Source organism: Hemicordylus capensis, chromosome 4 (genome assembly GCF_027244095.1).
Source record: "Hemicordylus capensis ecotype Gifberg chromosome 4, rHemCap1.1.pri, whole genome shotgun sequence".
NCBI lineage: Eukaryota > Metazoa > Chordata > Lepidosauria > Squamata > Cordylidae > Hemicordylus > Hemicordylus capensis.
This window is the reverse complement of record NC_069660.1, coordinates 211,047,562-211,069,934: the sequence shown is the minus strand read 5'-3', so window position 1 is coordinate 211,069,934 and position 22,373 is coordinate 211,047,562. Positions and strand designations below refer to the sequence as shown.

The window sequence follows — 22,373 nt, the reverse complement described above, 5'->3', positions numbered from 1 at the left end:
GTCCAAAGACCATATTGGCTTGGAAGCTGACAATTCAAACCAAAGCGGGAGTTCAGTGGAAAATGAACAAGAAGTTTTCCCTCAGGCCCTTATATGTTGGCCTTTGGTCCCTCCTTTCAACTCAGTCAACCTCTCCCCACGCCTTCTGTTTACCAATCTTAGAGAAGAAACATTCTCCACGTACAATCATATCAGTTAAAAACTAGAAGTTATAATTGCTACAATTACAGTTTTAAAAAAGGAGAAATGGGTAATGAAATAGTAATAGCATGCAGAGCAAATGGTATTTATCCAGTTGAAAAGTTCCCATTCATCTGAAAAACAGTGGAAGACTGTAATGATGAGACTTGACAGCCTGGGATTAAGCATCTTGTAGAGTTCAGTTTGATGCCATTACAGTAACTGTGTTATTAAACAATATGGTTTTATTTTTAATTTCCAACATGAACCTACTTCCCAATCTTTTCATAAAAATGACCTTTGGGAATCATAGTAGTCTAGTAATTGTCTTATTTATCGTGCTGCATCAGCTTATGCTTCCAATTAACAATAAACTATATTCGAAAATGTGAAGGAGCTCTTCCAAGGTACTGTATTTTGATGCCTTATTAAAGTCTATTGAAATGAGAAAATCAAAGGCCCTCTTCATGTTATTACTTCTAACATCATTGGAGGACAAGTACACACGTTTTCCTTCTAAAATCATTTTGTGCTGCTAGTTTTCTCATGATATTTCCTTTGACTCATTGAGCCCATTCTCCTGATTGATTGAGAGGGCTACCTGACAGGCAGCAGGGAAAGCTGCTTTAAGTACCTCCCCCCAGGTGACTGCTCCTCTGTTGCAGGGCATGCTCACTGGGTGCCTAGAAGATCCTTTGCTGTCCCAGTGTGTGGTGCATTGTGGAGATCCCTGCAGCGAGGGGCGGGCACCCGTTACTGCTACAGTACTGGCTAAAAGCAGCCGACGCTGCACATGATTAAAAAAAACAGGGCTAAAGGCCTGCTCGCTCCCTTAACCTCGATTAGAAGGCAGGTTTCACAGTGGGGTTAGGCAGTGTTGCCCTACCAGGATTGGGCCTGATCCTAGTGGTTCTCACACGCAGACTAACCTGGGCTGGGCATCCCTAGCTCACTTTAGGGTGTGCGTGAAAATAGCCTCATTGTTTGATTTTGGTATCTAGGTCAACATTTAAAAAATTGTTTGTTTGTTTGTTTGTTTAAATTATTTTTATACTGCCGCAAACTTACATCTCTGGGTGGTTTACAACAAAGCAAAATAAATGACAACATAAAAGGTTAAAACATTATTTAATACATGACAAAATAAATGAAAACAGAAAAAGTTAAAACATTACAACAATTGAAAAATTTAAAACAATATTTTAAAACAATTTTAAACTATTAAAACAATATTAAAAGCCTTGGTGAACAAATGCATCTTTAAAGACTTTTTAAAAGATGTCAGAGATGGGGAGGCTCTTATTTCAGCAGGGAGCACATTCCAAAGCTTTGAGGCAGCAGCGGAGAAAGCCCATCCCTGAGTAGCCACCGGACAAGCCAATGACAACTGCAAACAGACCTCTCATGATTACCTCAATGGGCAGTGGGTTTCATGATAAAGAAGACGTTCTGTTAAATATCCATGGCCCAAGCCATTTATGACTTTATAGGTTATAACCAGCAATTTGTATTTTGAACAGCAACTTATTGGCAACCAGTGTAGCTCTTTCAATACAGGAGTAACATGGTCTTTCTAAGATAACCCAGAAACCAACCTGGCTACCACATTCTGGACCACCTGTAGTTTCCAGGCTACATACAGTGAGGGAAATAAGTATTTGATGCCCTGCTGATTTTGTCCGTTTGCCCTCTGACACAGAAATGACCAGGCTATAATTGGAATGGTAGGTTTATTGTAGCTGTGAGAGACAGAATAACAACAAACAAACCCTCAAAATCCCAGTGCCCAAAAGTCAGCGATGGATTTGCATTGTAGTGAGGGAAATAAGTATTCGATCGCTTCACAAAAGATGTCTTAGTACTTGGTGGCAAAACCCTTGTTGGCAATCACAGAGGTCAGACGTTTCTTGTAGTTGGCCACCAGGTTTGCACACAACCCAGGAGGGATGTTGTCCCACTCCTCTTTGCAGATCCTCTCCAAGTCAGAAAGGTTTCGAGGCTGATGTTTGGCAACCCGAATCTTCAGCTCCCTCCACAGATTTTCTATGGGATTAAAGTCTGGAGACTGGCTGGGCCACTCCAGGACCTTCATGTACTTCTTCTTGAGCCACTCCTTTGTTGCCTTGGCTGTGTGTTTTGGGTCATTGTCATGCTGGAATACCCATCCACGACCCATTCTCAATGCCCTGGCTGAGGGAAGGAGGTGCTCACCCAAGATCTGACGGTACATGGTCCCGTCCATCGTCCCTTCGATGCGGTGAAGGTGTCCTGTCCCCTTAGCAGAAAAACACCCCCAAAGCATAATGTGTCCACCTCCATGTTTGACGGTGGGGATGGTGTTCTTGGGCTCATAGGCAGCATTCCTCCTCCTCCACACACGGCGAGTTGAGTTGATGCCAAAGAGCTCGATTTTGGTCTCATCTGACCACAACACTTTCGCCCAGTTCTCTTCTGGATCATTCAGATGTGCATTGGCAAACTGCAGACGGGCCTGTACATGTGCTGCCTTGAGTAGGGGGACCTTGTGGGCACTGCAAGATTTCAGACCTTCACGGCGTAGTGTGTTACCAATTGTTTTCTTGGTGACTATGGTTCCAGCTGCCCTGAGATCATTGACAAGTTCCCCCCGTGTAGTTCTGGGCTGCTTTGTCACCGTTCTCATGATCATTGCAACTCCACGAGGTGAGATCTTGCATGGAGCCCCAGACCGAGGGAGATTGACAGTTATTTTGTGTTTCTTCCATTTGCGAGTTATCATGCCAACTGTAGTCACCTTCTCACCAAGCTGCTTGGCGATAGTCTTGTAGCCCAGTCCAGCCTTGTGCAGGTCTACAACCTTGTCCCTGACATCCTTCAACAGCTCTTTGGTCTTGGGCATGGTGGTGAGTTTGGAAGCTGAGTGATTGCTTGCTTCTATGGACAGGTGTCTTTTATACGGTACTGTAACAAGCTGGGATTAGGAGCACTCCCTTACAGAGGGTGTTCCTCATCTCAGCTCGTTACCTGCATATAGTGAAAAGACACCTGGGAGCCTGAAATCTTGCTGGTTGATAGGGGATCGAATACTTATTTCCCTCACTACAATGCAAATCCATCGCTGACTTTTGGGCACTGGGCTTTTGAGGGTTTGTTTGTTGTTATTCTGTCTCTCACAGCTACAATAAACCTACCATTCCAATTATAGCCTGGTCATTTCTGTGTCAAAGGGCAAAGGGACAAAATCAGCAGGGGATCAAATACTTATTTCCCTCACTGTACAAGGGCAGCCCCACATAGAGTGCATTGCAGTAATCAAGTCTGGAGGTTACCAGCATATGTACCATAGTTTTGAGGTCATTCATCTCAAGAAACTGACGCAGCTGGCGTATCAACCGAAGCTGGGACACCAGGGAGAGTGTACCACTTTGTACCTGTTCCTTCTGGGGAAGTGTGACCCCATCCAGAACAGGCAGATCAAAATCATCTCCTGGGGTTTGACCCCGCACAATGAGTAGCTCCGTTTTATGTGGATTCAGTTTCAGTTTATTATCCCTCATCCAGCCCATCACCACCTCCAGGCAGGCATTTAGGGAGGTTATGCACTCTCCCGATGATGTTGACATAGAGAAATAGATTTGTGTGTCATCAGCATACTGATAGCACACTGCATCAAATCTCCTGGTGATCTCTCCCAGAGGTTTCATATAGATGTTAAGCAACATCGCAGACAATATGGAGTATTGAGGGACACCATACAAAAGTTCAGATTTTGAACAACAGTCTCCAAGAGACACCATCTGAAACCTGCCCAAGAGGTAGGAACGGAACCATTGCAAAGCAGTGCCTCCCACCCCCAACCCCCTCAGACACTCCAGAAGGATACTATAGTCAATAGTATTGAAAGCTGCTGAAAGGTCGAAAAGGACCAACAGAGTTATACTTCCTCTGGCAATTTCCAATTCGAAATTATCCATCAGGCTGACCAAGGCAGTCTTCAACCCATAGCCCACCCGAAAACCAGTCTGAAATGGGTATAGATAATCAGTTTCCTCCAAGAATCTCTGGAGCTGGGAGGCACCACCCTCTAAATTACCTTGCCTAGCCATGGAAGGTTGGAGACAGGCCTGTGGTTTCTCAACTCTGAGATATTCAAGGTTGGCTTCTTCAGAAGTGGTCTAATAATTGCCTCCTTAAGACAAGGAGGCATCCTGCCTTCTCTCAGAGAAGCATTTATAATCTCTACCAGGCTTTCTACAAGAACCCCCAGCCAGACAGTATAAGCCATGTTGTGCAAGGGTCAAGAGAACAGGTGGTGGGCCACACTGTTCCAGCTGGAATTAATCCAACCTAATGACACAAGGAGAGTCACTGGACATTTCCACATCAGACACTGAAGTAACTGTGGAGTAACTCTAAGTAACTCTAAGCAACTTAACTAAGTAACTAAGTCACCCTGAATACACAAGATTTTTTGCACAAAGAATTCATTAAACCTGTCACAGCAGGTAATTGATGGTTCCAGATTCTGATTCATGGGAGGAGGGGCACATACTTGCCCTCTCACAACCCTGGACAACTCTGCCAGATGCGAACCTGTGGATGCAATATGGGCAGAAAAGAATAGCATCTTTACCACATGTATTGCCTGAGCATACAGGTGAAACTTCGAAAATTAGAATATCGTGCAAAAGTCCATTAATTTCAGTAATGCAAATTAAAAGGTGAAACTGATATATGAGACAGACGCATTACATGCAAAGCGAGATAAGTCAAGCCTTAATTTGTTATAATTGTGATGATCATGGCGTACAGCTCATGAAAACCCCAAATCCACAATACCAGAAAATTAGAATATTACATGGAACCAAGAAGACAAGGATTGAAGAATAGAACAATATCAGACCTCTGAAAAGTATAAGCATGCATATGTATTCAGTACTTGGTTTGGGCCCCTTTTGCAGCAATTACTGCCTCAATGCGGCATGGCATGGATGCTATCAGCCTGTGGCACTGATGAGGTATTATGGAAGACCAGGATGCTTCATTAGCGGCTTTCAGCAATTCTGCATTGTTTGGTCTCATGTCTCTCATCCATAGGCGTAACTATAGGGGGGCAGGGGGGGCATGTGCCCCGGGCGCCACCTGGCAGGGGGCGCCAAAAAGTGCCCCCACTGATTTGCAAAAAAAATAAATATTTTTTTTAATTTTTTAATTTTTTATTTTTTTGCAGAGCAGTCCCCCTCCCCCAGTCCCGGCGCCCCCCCCCCCCATTGGCATTGCTCATCCAGCACTGGGCACCACGGCGTCTTTGTAGTCCAAGTCTCTGACTCTCACTCCCCGGCGCGCCCCACCGCCCTGCCACCAGTCGCGCATGCGTCGAGAGGAGGACACGCACCAGAGCAAACTTCCTGAACAACTCCCTCTTCTGAACAACTTCCTGAACGCCCGAACCAGTTTCCCTTTTTGCTCATTCAAGTCCTTCCTCCCCTATAATCTAACCACGTTTTAACTGAAAAGGTTCAGGGAGGGGGAGATGGGGGGATGTGGAACCTTGGGTTCCACATCCCCCGATCTCTCCCTTCCTGGACATTTTCACTATGTAATGCAAGCTAATTTAATTATATGTCATCATCAAAATGGATTAGCTGTTTCAGCCCATCAGGAAAGTCTAAACCTCCACCGATTTAATTAACCAGACTGAAAATCAGATGAACAGAGAATGTTTTAATGAAAGGTGGTATATAAATTTAACAATAAGTAAAACTATCTTTAGGAGCAATTAGCGATTACTTAAACATTGGTGCTGCCAAGCAATTTGTAAATAAAACTAGAAGCCCTTTGAAAATAAGGTGGAATTAATTGTAGGTTGGGCAGGGGGTGAAAGTATATACTTCTAAACATTTATTGTTAAATTTATATACCACCTTTCATTAAAAACAACCCCAAAGTGGTTTGGTTTTAGTCATGGATTTTAATTTTAATTGCTCTTTTTGTCAATGTGATGAAGATTAGTTAAATCTGAGTGGTCTTAGGCAACCAATGTTGCATCTGAAATGCCATTTCATTTTTTATTGTCATAAATACTCTCCAACCAATTTAAATAGCAAAGGTGTATATTATCGCTTTATTCAATTGCAGGGAATCTCAAAAAAGCAGGATTTGCAACTAAGGCAGTGCATATCTTCTCTAAAATGGCCCTTTTATAGTTTTTCTAACTTTGAAATCGTAACATAAATCAAAGCATATAGGTGAAACTTGGAAAATTAGAATATCGTGCAAAAGTCCATTAATTTCAGTAATGCAAATTAAAAGGTGAAACTGATATATGAGACAGACGCATTACATGCAAAGCGAGATAAGTCAAGCCTTAATTTGTTATAATTGTGATGATCATGGCGTACAGCTCATGAAAACCCCAAATCCACAATCCCAGAAAATTAGAATATTACATGAAACCAAGAAGACAAGGATTGAAGAATAGAACAATATCGGACCTCTGAAAAGTATAAGCATGCATATGTATTCAGTACTTGGTTTGGGCCCCTTTTGCAGCAATTACTGCCTCAATGTGGCATGGCATGGATGCTATCAGCCTGTGGCACTGATGAGGTATTATGGAAGACCAGGATGCTTCATTAGCGGCCTTCAGCAATTCTGCATTGTTTGGTCTCATGTCTCTCATCCTTCTCTTGGCAGTGCCCCATAGATTCTCTATGGGGTCAGGTCAGGCGAGTTTGCTGGCCAGTCAAGCACAGTACACTGTATACTTTTCAGAGGTCTGATATTGTTCTATTCTTCAGTCCTTGTCTTCTTGGTTCCATGTAATATTCTAATTTTCTGGGATTGTGGATTTGGGGTTTTCATGAGCTGTACGCCATGATCATCACAATTATAACAAATTAAGGCTTGACTTATCTCGCTTTGCATGTAATGTGTCTGTCTCATATATCAGTTTCACCTTTTAATTTGCATTACTGAAATTAATGGACTTTTGCACAATATTCTAATTTTCCGAGTTTCACCTGTATGTTGCAGCCTGTTGGATTTGAGTCGAGTCTATCTCTACTTGCGCTCCAGTCACCTACCTTGCTGCTTCAGCCCCCACTTCAGCCCTCTAATATATATATTAGCCACTTCAGCCCCCTAATATATATATTAGATAGATATAGATATAGATATAGATATAGATATAGATATAGAAAAATAAAATATATAGCAAGTAAAAGGGAGGGAAAGAACATTTTAATGAAAATAAACCATGAAATTCAACCAAATGCAGACTCTATATGATGCTACTGACACAAACCTGGTCTTCTTTGGGAACACCAGAGAGTTCTGTGCAGACGTGACAGTTCTAGAATGTTTCATGTTCATGGACTCAGTGGTACTACCTGATTCTGTTGGAGTATCCCTCTGCAGTATCACAGTACGAATCAAGACATGTGGACGTGAGAGCTGGGGTTGTTGGATACCTTTCATTTTAAAGGACTTTATTTTATTTCAGACCAAACCAATACCATAGAACAGGTGCATAGTAAAATTGGAATGGGCCCTGGGACAAAATGTGAAGATGGCTCTCTACCATTCTTCTTGTTCTTCAGAGAGGCAGAAGAGGGAGAATGAAGAACAAGCTGTCACCTAGTTGGAGCCCTCCCCACTCTGAAACCCAGGAACATTTGTCCTCCCTTGCAGGGGCATAGCTATAATTGAGCGAAAGGGTTCAAAGAACATGGGCCCCCAGCTCCTGAGGGCCCTCCAGCTCCACCCCTCCTTATTTTCTTCATTATTTCCTTCACTCTGGGGTCCGCCAGAGAGAGGGATAAACAAGGGCCCCCTATCCCCTAGCTACGCCCCTGCAAAAGTTCCCTTGTTCAATTATAGCTACACCCCTGCCACAGAACATAATGGAGATTACCATATCACTGGCTCCTTTTGAGTTGAAATTTCTTTAGTATGGAAATTTTGATCTGGCAATCCTCCTTAAGACTCATTTCTGCTAACATTTAAAGTGTGAAACAGAACTGAATGTATTGTTTCTGCTGTGCCCTTGAGAATGGTATAAATACAACAGCAAGCTACATTTGGGCCAGTGACACTGATATTTTGGAAGTTATGGGAGATTCTAACAGTTTGACCTTTAAATCAAAGAATCCAGCTCTGCTTGCAGAACATCTAAATTCATTAATATCTAATGGAGATCCCTGAGACATACATTGTCCAGAAAACTATCAGTATTTTTCCATGCTGCAGCTTACAATCAGCCAACTAGATTACATACACTGAGCTTTTTAGCAAGATCTTTTCAACCAAACATAGAAATATTTTAAAGTAACATTAAATTCCACAATTCCTGTTCTTGAAAGCATCTGTTCACCATGGGAATAATATTCTTCACAATAGTTGCAAAATGGTGCAGGCATTCTGTAAGATAGCAGTTGTGTGGTTAGGTCCTAATGGGTGGTAGCAAGAAACAAGTATCTCCAGTTGTGGATAGAAAGGCTATCTTCTCTAATGAAGAAGATTTGGAGGCTTGGATCTGAGACCCAAATTTGAAAGGACACATCCATTTCATGCCTTAGGCAAGAAGAGAAACATTGAGGCCATTCACATGGCCAGGTAGCCTTGGATGTAGGCAGGTGGGTGGTGGTGGAAGGCTGCACAAGCTTACCTTCCCTGTAGATAAGCCGGGAAATGTTGCTGGGAGCGCCAATCACACTCCCAGATAATTCGCTGCTGCACTGGGCAGCATAGAGCTCTGGAGGCCAGGACAACGTAGCCTGGCCTTCAGGTTTCCCACAATGCACCACATGCTAAATGTGGTGCCTTGGGGGATTCCTCCAGGACACGGGAGCTCTAGGTGCCCATCTCTGTGTCTCCTCAGGCTCAACATAGTCCAAGGATACACACGATCCCGGAGCCTGGTGCACTGGCACCGTTAATCCAGGCTACCAGCCAGGCTAAAAAGCTGGTCTAGGCAGTGCTGCCCCACTGGGATCAGGCCTGATTTCAGTGGTGCTCATAAGCAGCCTAGCCCAGGCTGGGCTTCCCTAGGCTGTGCACAAGAACAGCTGCAGTGCTTAGTTACACAGGAAATTTCCAACATTCCCCTTCTCATTGTCTTGTTCTTTAGTTCACAAGTCCCATTGCTTTGCACAAATACTTAAATTGATCTTTAGTTAAAGATTTCATGAGTATGTCTGCTACCATCTCCTTTGATGCACAGTATTTTATATGGATCACATTTTTCTCTTGAAACTCACTTACAAAGTGGTATTTAGTGTTGATATGTTTGGTTCTTCGTATAGTGTTGTCACTGTGTGAGAGAAGGATGCAGCTCTGGATATCCTCATACTGCAATTGGTCTTGCTTCATCTATTTCAAAGACCAGAAGGAGTTTATATAACTAGCTTAACCTGCGCAGAGCATCTGTGCACTAGTATTTGATTGCTCCCATCACCTCCTGCCACAGCCCCCTTCACCTCAGAGATCTCTCCACCCTCACCTGAGCCACACTCCTGTTCCTCCTCCTCCATCCTGTTGCTTCAGTTCCCTTCACACCTCTTGGTCACTCCTCCATCCCTTTACTCCATCCCCCTCACGCTCATGGCTGCAGCGTTGTGGTGAATATTGGCCAGGTTGCAGTCCTCTAACCCCAGATACCTCCCCACCCTCACCCGAGCCCTGATCCTGCTCCTTCCCAAAGGAGGAGCAGAAGCAGCAGTTGACTGAGCCCTTCCTCACTGCTGCCACCACCATGGCCGCTCATTCTCTTCAGGCCACTGACAGACCCATGCCCATCCCTTGCCTGCCTGCCTCCCTCCACCAATGGCCTTGGTAGCCCCAAACAGCAGTAGCAGTTGAGACTGGGCCCTTCCTTGCTCCTACTACTGCCATGGCCACTCTTTCCCCTCAGACCACTAACAGGCTTGGGCCTGTCCCTCCCCTTTCCTTCTTTCTCTCTTCCCCTCCCTTCTTTGTCTCTCTTTCTCTCTCCTCCACTTGCTCTTCCCATGTCTTTCTTTCCCTCCCTCCCTCTCCCTGAGTTAACAAATCTTGGTCATCTTGTTTCCTCGTCTAAATCACACAACAGCAAAATCATTCTCCTGAAGGGGCTCTTTCCTTCTTCATGACCCCTCTCTGCCCAGACCCCTGCCCACTATACTTTTATATATATTGATTCCTCTCCTCTACAATCAAGAACATCTTCCTACCAGTAACAGTTGCATCCCAACTTGTTAAGGTCCAGGCCTGATTTATATACTAAATATGCTCATTAGCTAGTATACAAAATTAGGTCTGGCTCATAGTGTCACCAAGTGACCAAGTTCTTTTATATGGTGACCATGTAGGATCTGGGCGCATGGAAGAAAGGAGATCAAACCAATCCTCAAAGATTCAATGGGCTTTATTGAGTATAAAAGAATAACAACATCAATCAAACTGAGCAGAAAGCAGGACACTCTATCAATATATTACTGACAGCATCTAAACTGAACATCCTAGCCAGCACGAACATTCAGCGTGTTCCTAACTACCATATGTGTGTGCATTAAATCTTCCTACAGCCTAATACAATTCAGACATAGATGGAAAAACGGGGGTGTAAGGAAATCTGAGGGCTGGCATGGTTCAGGAATTAGTAGAGGGAAAGGGGGGGGGGAGAAGGAGGGGAAAAGATGGAGGGACTGGAGGCTTGTAAGGAGCAGCATATTACCCAGGACCAGAGACTTGAGAGCAGTGGATCTCTTCAGCTTGAAGGAGCGAGGCGCTTGGCTGGAGACAGGGATTAACATGACAGGGATTAACATGACAAGGATTAACACTGACTTTTTGCAACAGGAGAGGGGAGACCAGCCCCTGGCCTCTTCCACAGACATTATCTGGAAGTGAGTCACATTTTAGCATTTGGATATAGCATTCAGCATTCAGGCCTGGCTTTTGTATTCCTTTGAGTAGCCATTTCACAATACAATGCTGGATTGTCTTCTCCTTCACAGAGCAGTTGAGATCTAGTATGCAAGTTCACCTCGAGTTCAGGTATTATTTCATTTCTTAATATAAAATGAAATCAGACACAGGTCTATATTTCACATACTTCTGAGTTGGTACCTCTGGTTCGGATATGTTGTAGTGTCCATAACAAACTGACCTTAGTCATGGGTACACCATATATATATACATATATATATACATATATATAGATATAGATATAGATATACAGGTGAAACTCGGAAAATTAGAATATTGTGCAAAAGTCCATTAATTTCAGTAATGCAAATTAAAAGGTGAAACTGATATATGAGACAGACGCATTACATGCAAAGCGAGATAAGTCAAGCCTTAATTTGTTATAATTGTGATGATCATGGCGTACAGCTCATGAAAACCCCAAATCCACAATCCCAGAAAATTAGAATATTACATGGAACCAAGAAGACAAGGACTGAAGAATAGAACAATATCGGACCTCTGAAAAGTATACAGTGTACTGTGCTTGATTGGCCAGCAAACTCGCCTGACCTGACCCCATAGAGAATCTATGGGGCATTGCCAAGAGAAGGATGAGAGACATGAGACCAAACAATGCAGAAGAGCTGAAGGCCGCTAATGAAGCATCCTGGTCTTCCATAACACCTCATCAGTGCCACAGGCTGATAGCATCCATGCCACGCTGCATTGAGGCAGTAATTGCTGCAAAAGGGGCCCAAACCAAGTACTGAATACATATGCATGCTTATACTTTTCAGAGGTCCGATATTGTTCTATTCTACAATCCTTGTCTTCTTGGTTCCATGTAATATTCTAATTTTCTGGGATTGTGGATTTGGGGTTTTCATGAGCTGTACGCCATGATCATCACAATTATAACAAATTAAGGCTTGACTTATCTCGCTTTGCATGTAATGCGTCTGTCTCATATATCAGTTTCACCTTTTAATTTGCATTACTGAAATTAATGGACTTTTGCACGATATTCTAATTTTCCGAGTTTCACCTGTATACACACACACACACACACACACATACACATACACGTACACATACACATACACATATACATATACCTACACACACACACACACACACACACACACACACACACACACACACAATTTCTTGGCAAGCCTGTGTGCTGCTGATATAAATTCTGCCTCAGTTGAAGAGATGGCAACAATAGACTATTTCCTAGTCATCCATGAAATCACTCCTCCCCCATAAAATAATGCATTCCTCCTGGTTGATTCTCTATCTTCCTTGTCTTCAGCCATGTAACCTATTAACCTAGGTTCTTTACTAGCTGATAGTAGTAATTCTAAATTTGCTGTATCTTTTAGATATTGTCCAATTCTCTTAATTGCAGTCCAGTCTTTATGTGTTGGTGTGTTCACTCTTCTGCATAATATCCCAACTGCTGCTGCCATGTCTGGTCATGAAAGCAGTTTTCCAACTCCCATTCTGCATTTGTCATTATTTTCTAGTGGATCGCTGCATTCTTTCTCCTAGAGAAAGCCCATTTGTATTGGGGTGTTTACTTTATTTGCTTCTGTCAAGTCAAGACACTATACTAAGTCCACAATACTTTGTTTTTGATTCAAGGTAAAACATCCATCTTTTCATCTTTTTATTTGAATTTTAAGATAATAGGAGATCTTTCCCAGATCTTTAATTTCCAATTCTGTATTTAAACTCCTCACTAATTCATCATGATCTCTCTTATCTTGATGGGACACTATCAGGTCATCCACATATGTGAGGAAGTATATCCACCTTCCCTCTGAGCCTTGTATACAAGCAGGGAATCAACTTTCCCTTGCTTGAATCCTTCTCTTGGAAGTAGTTGGTTTAATTTTTCATTTCATGCTCTGGCAGATTGTTTTTACCATATATACTTTTCTGAAGTTTAAAGACAAGTGCTTTTTTTCTGGTTCAAAAGTTGGTTGTTTCATATATATGTCCTCTTTAATCTCATCATATAGAAATGCTGTCTTAACATCCAGATGATGTACTTCCATTCTTCTTGATGCAGCACTAGTAAGTAGCAGTCTAATAGATGTATTTTTGACCACAGGTGCAAATGATTCTTCATAATTGTCTCCATATTTTTGTGCATATCCTTTGGCAACCAGTCTTGCTTTATGTCACTAGATATCCCCTCTGCAATCTGTTTGGTTGTGAAAACCCACTTGCATCCTATTGCTTTCCTACCTTCAGGTAGCTCTACAAGAGTATATGTTTTGTTCTTATGGAGTAATCCAATCTCCTCCTTTGCTGCTTATAGCAATTGATCTATTTCTGAATCAGGCATTCCTTCAGTTTTATGCCAATTTGTAGGTTCTAGTATTTTTTGTTCTCTGGCTGCGAAATATAATCATTTAAATGGGACTCCTTTATTATGTCTACTTCTGGTTCCATCTCAGTCTCTCCTTCTAGATTAGATCTCTCTACTATATCGTAGCTTATTATAACTTCCTCATTTTGTTGCTGTGGTTGCTGGTTAGCCTCCTCACTTATCAGAAAGACTGAGTCACAGTTAGATATTGCATTGGCATTTGGCCTTGATCTTTCATCAAAATATGAAATACTACACAGTTTAACAGTTTCTGAAAGGTGGTCAAGTATTCTGTAGCTTTTGCTACCCAGTTCATAACCTATGAATATTCCTCCTTCACTTCTGCAATCTAATTTCCCTCTTTTTTCTTTAGGAACATATGCATATGCTTTACATCCGGACACTCTAATATGTTGTAAGTTAGGTTTTGTCCCATTGCATAGCTAAAAGGTGTTGCAGCTTTCGTTTTAGTGGGTAGTCCATTCTGAAAATAAGTTGCAGTCATTGCAGCATCTCCCCAGTATTTATTTTCCAGACCTGAATCAAGGAGCATACTTCTGGACATTTCAATCAGGGTTCTGTTCTGTCTCTCCATCACCCCGTTTGCTCTGACATATAAGGTACTGTTTTCTCATGCTTAATTCCTTGTTCCTTTAGGTATTGTTCAATATATTTTCCAGTATATTCCCTGTGCCATGGTCAGTGCACACAGTCTTAGGTTTTCTTCCAAACCTGTTGCTTATTTTAGTCACATATTCTTTAAGTTTTAGCAAAACTTCATTTTTCTCTTTGAGTAGATAAGTGAAAACATAATGAGAAAAATAATCTATGAAAGTCAGAAAATAAAGATTATTTCCTGGTGTTTTTATTAGGAAGGGCCCACAATCATCACTGTGAGTTAAAACTAAGACCTCATTTGACTGCCTTTCTATGGTTGATGCATATATGCCCCTTGTTTCATTTGCTTCAATACATTCAATGCATTTTGACTTCAAAATTACATAGTTTAACCTTTAGGTTTGTTGCCAATTGTTCTTTTACTAATTTTGAAATGCATTCATTGCTTTGATGCCCAAATCTGCAGTGCCATAAACTCATGTAATCTTTGTGTGCACACTCATTTGCAACATTAGCTTGCTCCCTTTTGCAATCTATTTCATGCAGTTCATCATCCCTCAACATGCCTTTCATTAGAAGTTTTCCTCCTTTGAAAATAAAGCGACAGCCCCTTCTGTTGGGGGGGGGGGGACCCAACCCTCTACAGCCACAGCTTGTGGCTGTCCACACACTCATCAGATTGTTTTGCAAACTTGGCACACAGTAAGCCTCTGGATTATATACTTCTCTTATTTTATTTGCTCCAAGATTACACTGCAGGTAAACTGCTGAAACAATGTATTTCTCATTGGCAAGATATATTGGGATTTTATGTTCTATGCTTATATCATTAAAAAATAGCAAATTATTGAAGAAATGAGAAGTAGTTCCACTATACAAATACATTGTGTTTCTACTTTGACTTACATCAGTCCTGCAGATAATTTCTCTTGCAGTGCATATTCCCCCCCCCCCCCATTATCCACAGATTTCCTTGCTCTGCTTTCACTATTGCATAGATGACTATTTGCTAGAAAATCCATTTTTCTGGAATTTACTCTTATTACCTTTTCTTTGTTGGAAATAATTTCCTTGCTTTTTATTAGGACATGCATTCTCATATGTAAAGTACTCCCACATATAAAGCATTATCTGCCACCAGCAACTCTGTAGGCTTGATTTTTAACTGATTCCTCCCTCTCAGTTTGCTTTTTCAAGTTAAATTCTTGCAAACACTCCTGCACAAAACTCAAAGTTACATTCTCTTTAATTTGCGTAAACTTAATGATATTATCATATTCTTTAGGCATATATATCTCTTGCAGCTCCAGCTCTCTCAGTATTCCCAAAAAATGAGCATATGTTATCTCTCAGACTCTCTGCCTCTTTGAATCTTTTATTGCATAATGACAACATAAAGGAAACTTGGGTATTCATTGTTCTTTGTTGAAAGACCTCCTTTAATGTTTCCTACATTTCTTTTTCTGTAATTTAATCTTCTAGATGATAAATTAACTGCTCACTTACAGTAGAAATATGTGTCTCATGGCTTGTTTGTTTGCAGAATCCCATTCTTGTTGTTTTCCTTTCATTCTCTGTTGGTCTCTAGCTAAGAAAGTAACAGTCACTTCTGTAAGAGGGGGAGAGCAAAACCAACTTAATTGTGAAAACAACAAATCAACAGAATTGAAGACACACCTGTGGTTTGTTTAACCTCAACCAGCAATGGTCTGGGTGATCATTACCGGGTTAAGCTCCCTCCCCCCCACCAGCCCACTGCCATTTCCAGCTATGCCAAGCACAGTGGCTGCTCTAAGGAGAGCAGCCACTATACTCGCACCCTGGGGCACCCTGGGTTGTGGGAGGGGGAAAGCACCACTGCTTATGTGGGAGCACGGTGTGGTGGAGGGGCAGACAGCAGCTACTCATCTGCTGGGGAAGGCTGGTGAGTTCCTGCCTTCCCTGCAGACCACCTTCCCTCCCCAGCGAGGTTGTGTGAAAGGCCTAAATAAATTCCAACAAACCTAACCATTTCCGCCATTTTACGCTCCCTCTGATTGCTTTTTAAGGACTTCATGTAAGAGTCTGGATGTTTCCATTAAGTTCAGAACATTTCAGTTTTCTGGTCTTTTAAGCCATTGTCTTCTAGAACATAAACAAAACTCATGTTAGTTCCTCCAGTGTTGTTTCGCTAATGTGCACCATTAATATACCGACTGAAACCTATTTGTGAAGTTTCATTAGCACCTTCTTTTCTAAATTTACCCATTAAAAAGTACTTGCATGTCAAATTTTGCAAGCTTGTTTTAATCCAAATTTCGTTCAAGACAATATGTTACAAAGATGAGGCCTTAGACCTTACTTGCTGCTCCTAAATCCTTATATCAAAGCAATCACTGCAAATGAAATTATGAGTAGCCCTCTTAAGTACCATGGCATCAGCAGGCCCTGTGAGTATTTGAATGAATCTGACCTTTTATATTCTAATGTTCCGTAGCTGCTAATAAAAAAAAAAAGTTTTTTTCCAGAGATGGGAGCAGAAAGAAATATTACTAATACTTTAGAAAGATGTATGTTTTCTGCCTGCAATGAAACAAGAAAGGTCAAATTCACTCATCTCTTTTTTTTTATTGTCTAACTTTTCACCCCTTTGTTGTACTAATGAAATTTAAGATATCCTTCATGATATAACGGGGGGGGGGGGCTAAATTACCTTCATCTGGCATCATTCCAATATGCTATAAATGAGGTAATTGTCCTTGACTATAAAATCTGCATTTTCAAGACTTAATTGCTATCATTACATCTTTTTGCAATTCTATTAATTTAACTGAATGGAGTGTTTGGTTTTATGGTTAAAAATTTGCATTAAAGCATTGTACATCTAAATAGAATTTTAATATTTGCATCAAAAGCTCAGTACAGTTATCCCTCAGGATCTACATAATTTCAGAAGAATAAAATAGCAAGCAAGAGTACTTTAGGTCAACAAACTGGTTTTCCGTAGGTGAATATTAATAGAACTCGCTGTTACTAGCAGAGTGTAGTCATGTGACAAATGCTTCTGTGTTGGTTCCGAGAAGTCACTTTAAATGTTCCCTTTTGGGCTTTTTTCAGCATAATCATTAGCAGAAAGTGCATTACTGAGGTGACACTCAGAATTGGGCACTTGCTTATCCCATGTTACATTTCAACCGAGAATAAACAATCATTTAAAGGAAGTCACTGGATTCTCTATAGGTGGTTCTCACAGTGTTCACAAATGGCAGGAAGATTAAAATGAAAACATGGAAGCAGAGTAGAAGGGTATTGTTACATGCATACCTACTATTCAGACTGTAGTTCAGTCTGAAAGCTATGAAAATAATTCATGGCTTGTTATTTTCAGTATTTATTATGGAAATGTTTCCCTCATGCTCTCTAGAACCCTCTTGGCCATTCCAATAACATGGCTGTTTTCGTAATTGACTTCTCTTTGAATGTGGAACCTTTCTGAAAGATTAACCAAAGTACATTTATGCAGTAAATACCACATAATCTTTCACCCAAGCAACTCCACAGCTCTTGCCAATATAAATGTTCCTGGCAAAAGGTTACCACCATTTCTTGTGGAGCAGCACAAGGTGACTAAATAAATGTTCATCAGGACAAGTCTCTGTACATGTTGTTGACAAAACCATGAGACATTCTAAACCACAGCTATTTATTACAATGTGAATTACTGTTCTGAATAAAACAAAATTATTTAAATAAGTGTCTGATATTCTGCTATTATAAAACAATATTAGATATATATCACACTGTCTATAGCTTATTAATATGAACCTCCCCACTGATTGCAATCAACAAGTCATGCTGCTTTGTACAGGATTCCCTCGCTATGTCAAGTTAGATCTGTTGGCGCAAAAGTGAGGGTAACGCAATGCAAGAAACATTGCCCTTACTCTGAACTGACTTTGTTTGCCCTTAGTTACATGACCACATAGCCAAGTTTGATTAGGTATGTTGCATGGTGATGTAATCATCTTCCCTAAGTTTTCCCTGATTGGCTAGGAACTTTCCAGGAAGGAGAAGAGATGCAAAGATGGTACTGAGAGAGGAGCAGCCATAGAAAGGGGAAACTATAGCTTGTAATATCTTTAATTTCATATGCTGGCAAAATCATGCTCAGGATCATCCAACGCAGATTAGAACCCTACATGGAAAGGGAAATCCCAGATGTTCAAGATGGTTCCAGAAAAGGCCAAGGAACAAGAGACATCATTGCTGATACACGCTGGATAATTGAGAAAGCCAAAGAATAACAGAAAGAAGTCAGTGGGGCTATTCTCACGACCAACAAAAATTGGGCTAGCAGAGGCTAGCTCGATTTCTGTTGGTCATCAGAACCACCGGGCTCACAGCCGAGCCCGGTGGTTCTGGAGCGACTAACCCGCTCCTATAGCCCACCCCTTAGCCCGGGTTTGCGGAGCAAGCGCTCCGCAAGCCCGGGCTATCTGCTCGTGAGTAGCCACAGCGCAGCTCTGCGCCGCAGCTACTCATGAGTAGGCCCCAGCTGGGAGGCTTAAAAGCAGCCTCCCCACTCGGGGGTATCCCTAGTATGCCCTGCACACTCGCGCAGGGCATACTGGGGCTTCCGGGGGCCGTGCGGCCCCCCGAGCTCCCCAGCCCCCGCCGGCTCCATCTCGGAGCCGGCCATCGTGTAGGCGGCCGATCTGGCTGCCCAGGACTCCCTCCCCACTCACTTCCCAAAACCAGGTCTCACGGATCGTTAGACCCGGTCCAGTATGTGCTTTATTGACTACAGAAAAGTATTTGATTGCACCAACCATGTCAAGTTGTGGAATGTCCTTAGGAATATGGGTGTCCCAGAACATCTCATGGTTCTCATGAGAAACCTATACACAGGACAGGGAGCCACAGTCCAGACAGAACATGGTGAAACAGACTGGTTCCAGATCAGCAAAGGAGTAAAACAGAACTGTATACTTTCTCTCACTTTATTCAATTTATATGTTAAACAAATACTGAGAGATGCTGTATTGGAATAATATGAGCGTGGTTTTAAAGTTGGAGGAAGAAACATCAATAATCTGCACTGCGCTAATGACACCACTTTGATAGCTGAGAATGAGGATGATCTGCAAGCTCTAGTAATGAAAGTCAAGGAGCACAGTGGAAAAAATTGGACTATGACTAAATGTAAAGAAGAATAAACTAATGACAACGGGGATAGCAACCAGCCTCAGAATTGATAATGAAGACACTGAAGTGGTGGATAGCTTCTGCCTTTTAGCATCGACCGCCAACAGTAAAGGATCCAGCAGTCAAGAAATACACTTGGTAGGGTTACAATGAAGGCCTTGGAAAGGATATTTAGATGCTGCGACATGTCTACACCTACAAAGATTAGAATCGTTCAAACAATGGTTTTCCCTGTGACACTCTATGGATGTAAAAGCTAGACACTGAAGAAGCAAGATAGAAAAAGTATTGACACTTTTGAACTTTGGTGCTGGAGAAGACTTTTGAGTATACCATGGACAGCCAGGAAAACAAACAAATGGATCATAGAACAAATCAATCCAGAATTTTCACTTGAGTCACAAATGACCAGCCTCCAACTATCATACTTCAGACACATTATGTGAAAACTCAGCTCCCTTGAGAAGTCTATAGTGCTGGGGAAAGTTGAAGGAAAGAGAAGAACAGGATGACCAGCAGCAAGGTGGATGGACTCGATTATGACAGCAATGATTGCACAACTGAGAGACTTTAAAGGCCAAGTTGAAGACAGATCATCCTGGAGAGAATCTATCTATGTGGTTGCTAAGAATCAACACCAGCTTGACGGCACTTAATCAATCAATTCTTCCATCCATCCATCCATCTATCTATAAATCAATAAATCAATGGCTTGTAAACAACAATTGGGGATCAGTTCCCCAGTCTCTCCTGATCCACCCTATTTGCTGCCCACTTCAGCTGCTTCCATCATGTTGCCCCAGCTCTCTCTTTCCACGCATGTGCACAGCACAGGTCTCTTTTGCCACACAAGTGCTTAGCACTTCATGGTTGGGGCTTGCCATGCACTACCTAACCAGAGAAAGGTGCATTAAATTTTTTCAGATGACTTTTCCACTTCCAGAGCACTTACTTTGCTCCCAAAACTGAAACAGGTGAATGTTGGGCAGCAACACTACTTTCCCTCCCTGCCCACCTATGTTGCCCAGCCCCAGCATCGTCTTCTTGCCTAGGCTTGCCTGCCTGCCAGCCCTGAGGTCTGGTTGGCATTGAAAATGATAGGAAGTGGGCTGTCACGTGTGTGGTGAAGGGCCGGAGCAGCTTTGCCACCCTGGGGCCTCCGTTGTGAAAGGATATTGCCTCAGTGCTGTCTCCACCTCAGGCCTCTCTCCTCCACCGCTCTCCTGCTCCTCCTCCTCCTTGGGCTCCTCCAGTTCCCCAGCTGCTCCTGATTCACCCTCTTTGCTGCCCACTTCTGCAGCTTCCATCAAGTTGCCCCAGTTCCCTCTTGCCACGCATGTGCATAGCACAGGTCTCTTTTGCCACACATGTGCTCAGCACTGCATGGGCGGGGCTTGCCACACACCACCTAAGCATTTTATATAGAGAGATTGTGAATAGTAGAAACATGAGTGACTCATGTTTCCTCTTCTGCCACTTCTGGGTCTTACACAAAGCAGGGCGGAAATGCAGCTCCTCTGTGGAGAGATGCACATTCTCTTGATACAAGAATAGAATGTTTAAATATATACACCTCTCCTTTACATATGGGACCCTGAAGCAGTGGAGGAAGAAGCATGAGGACTAAACTAGTTGTGATAACAATAGCCCCACTTGTTTAAACTGGGATCTACCTCGCCCCTCAAATCACATAGAATGGGGCTCTCATTTTTAGAGCAAACCCTGCATGTAACTGAGGGAAACTAAGCCCTCCTCACTTAGGAACATAGGAAGCTGCCATATACCGAGTTGGACCATTGGTCCATCTAGCTCAGTAGACTGGCAGTGGCTTCTCTAAGCTTGGAGGCAGGAATCTCTTTCAGCCCTATCTTGGAGATGCCAGGGAGGGAACTTAGAATGTTCTTCCCAGAGTGGATCCATCCCCTAAGTACTCATGCATATAGTCTCCCATTCATATGCAACCAGGGTGGACCCTGCTTAGCAAAGGGAATAATTCATGCTTGCTACCACAAGACCAGCTCTCCTCCAATACAAGCTCTACTCTTCACACTTACCTTTCCATAGTCTCTAATCTGCTTGGAAATTGGGATTTAAATAAATGGACCTGCTGCCATTACATCTAGTTTAGCCATGAATTACTCACATGGTCTCTGTTATCGCATGTTTAGAATGTTTGAAGCAGCATTCAGAGCTCAAAGGAATGTAGTTTACCAGTTTAGGAAGAACTGTGGATTCACAAATCTTTTGAAAAGCCTGAATATCTTAGTGTATCCAATATGCTACTGAGATACAATGAAGTGAGGCATACACCAATGTAATGCAAAACATCTGTCAGGTGTAAGACGACAGTCCCCATTCAGATGGTATCTTCAAAAAGACACATAAGACACATAAACATGGTGGACTTGGGTATGCAAAGTGATGAAATGTATTATTATAATAGCTGCTCTTTGTTTAGCTTTGTTTAGTGTTCATGTCAGGTTGGACAGGGCTATGAGCAAAATTATCAAGCTTCCTTGCTGCTTTGCAGATGTTGACAATGTGAACAAATGCAGAAAGCAAGAAAATTGCTTCCAAATCTCATTGCACCAGAGCGGTAGTAAGTTACAAAGTAGCAAAAGCAAAGTGTTCAAGTTAATTGGGTTAATTCTTCATCCCCCTCCCAGTCCAAACCAAGAAAAGGACATTATCTCTGTTCTGTGTGAATGAAAATACAGGCAAATGGCAGCAAATGAAGCGCTTCTGCATTTTAAAATGTCTTTACTATAACCTGAAAACATATAGTGGGTGTCATAACACAGGGGCAATTTACCTTTATCGTTCAGATTAACACCATAACCTCCTTTCAAAAAACTTAGTGGCTGATATCCTGACTAAATGACTCAGCAGAACTCCCACTGAGATTAATAGGATACGATAAGTCATGACTAACTTGTCCTATTCATTTTAAGGGGATTGTCATTGAATAATTTAGTCAGGATATCAGCCAGTGTTTTGAGAAAGCCTTTTGTTTACCATGTACCATGGCCTCATCTTTTGGGCAATGTATGTTAGGGATGTGCAAACAGGTTGAACCGGAGCT

At 42.1% G+C, this 22,373-nt stretch overlaps 1 long non-coding RNA gene across 4 annotated transcripts in view; it reads right to left on the bottom strand.

Moving 5' to 3' along the window:
• Window positions 1-12,132: 12,132 nt before the first annotated feature.
• Window positions 12,133-22,373, bottom strand: part of LOC128324155 (uncharacterized) — a 125,669-nt gene continuing 115,428 nt past the window's right edge. For 2 of the 4 annotated variants that reach the window (XR_008306672.1, XR_008306670.1), the window contains 2 exons: window positions 16,111-16,231; window positions 14,343-15,716 (listed from right to left, as the gene is read on the bottom strand). This is a non-coding gene — a long non-coding RNA (uncharacterized LOC128324155). Of the gene's footprint in view, window positions 14,316-14,342; window positions 15,717-16,110; window positions 16,232-22,373 lie in introns of those variants that run through there. The other 2 variants (XR_008306673.1, XR_008306671.1) reach the window with 2 other exon arrangements.